The sequence below is a fragment of the Morone saxatilis genome, unplaced genomic scaffold (assembly GCF_004916995.1).
Source record: "Morone saxatilis isolate NCDOM2014 unplaced genomic scaffold, NCSU_SB_2.0 Contig21, whole genome shotgun sequence".
Classification (NCBI taxonomy): domain Eukaryota; kingdom Metazoa; phylum Chordata; class Actinopteri; family Moronidae; genus Morone; species Morone saxatilis.
The window spans coordinates 22,287,034-22,288,352 of record NW_023339774.1 but is presented as its reverse complement, the minus strand read 5'-3'; the positions used below and the strand labels follow the sequence as shown (position 1 = coordinate 22,288,352).

Here is a 1,319-nt window from a genome sequence, read left to right as displayed (position 1 = left end):
AACGTGTCCGTAACAACACGTAACTCTAGAAACACGAGATCTATTGTGTTATTTGTCGACAGTCTGACTGTGAATTCGGCATCAATATAATCCATAAAGATAAAGTATATTGTGTTAAAACTTCACATGTTCACAACCCTCCACTGGCTCAGCCTCCGTTGTGTCTGCGCTCTTTCCGCGGGAGAAGACCGTGGGAATGAGAGGCGGACCGAGTCAGTAATTAGGATTTCTCTGTAAAATAAGAGCTGGTTGGTGGATCAGATACAAGCCGAATTAAACCCCGACTCATAACGCTGTTGATTCACTGTCTATTATGTGTGTGTCGCTACTTTTAGGAGTTTTTTCGACCGTTAGAAAAGTAAACTACCCGGTTCGCTGCTTCCTGTCTGGTGCGGGGGAGAGGCGGCTCTCAGCGGCCGCAGCTCGATGCACCGCTCCCCGGACACCCACAGACCATAATAGTTACTGAAAACAACCTTATAACACTGGACAACCTGAAAGAAAAGGTTAATCTAACGTTAGCTGTGCTTTAAACTCTCTACAGCCGGCCTTAGCGCCGAGTTCAGCGCTTCGTGTGTTTGGTGCGTTAAAAGAAAAACAAGCTTAAGAAACCCCAGCTAACACGTTAGCCACCGTTAGCTACCTGCTGCGTTCACGGACGCGTCAGTTTCTGGCGTCGAACTCCTGAGGAGCAGAAATCCTCCTTCAGCTGGTTTCCTCCGACGAAACTGTCCATAAACAGCTGTGCACTGACCGTAAACGCTGCAGGCGGGTTAAAAAACGATCCTAAAAACCAGTCATAAGCAGCCGAGCACCGCGGACATTATAAAACAGTCGGTCCGCACCAACTGAAAACTTTACGTCCCTCCGCTGCAGTTACTCCAGGGGAAAGAGTCGAGGCCCTTTTCGGTTTAAATCCTGCATCATGAGTCCGCTCACAAAGCTGCATCATTCCCACTGACTGCGCCCCGAAGCGGCTCGGTTCCGCATTTTAACACTGTTTGCTGATTCAAGAGGTTTCTTTGTGGAGGCTTTGCGGTGCGGAGGCGTGGGAAGCAGCCGGAGCTCGGTCGCTGTTTCTGAAGTGGAGTGAAGGGAAAAGACTGCGGGGCTGTCGGAGTACACCGGGAGGGAGGAGCGGGATCGGAACTGACCCCGGACCGGTTGAAGGAGGCTGCTCCGGAGGCTGCACGGCGCGGTGCACTGATCCCCGGTCAGACACAACAGGTTGATCCCAGTGTGAGTGCAGAGGAGGCACAAAGAGCAGGAGGGAGGAGTTAGGGTGGACAAAAAGGGACACTTTTAGAGTTTAAAGGAGC

The 1,319-nt window shown here is 51.2% G+C and overlaps 1 protein-coding gene across 1 annotated transcript in view; it reads right to left on the bottom strand.

Moving 5' to 3' along the window:
- Positions 1–1,233, bottom strand: part of LOC118332702 (transcription factor 7-like 1-A) — a gene marked incomplete at its 3' end in the record, with an annotated part of 2,517 nt that extends 1,284 nt beyond the window's left edge. The window contains 1 exon segment of the mRNA XM_035668103.1: positions 644–1,233.
- Between the last annotated feature and the right edge of the window lie 86 nt (positions 1,234–1,319).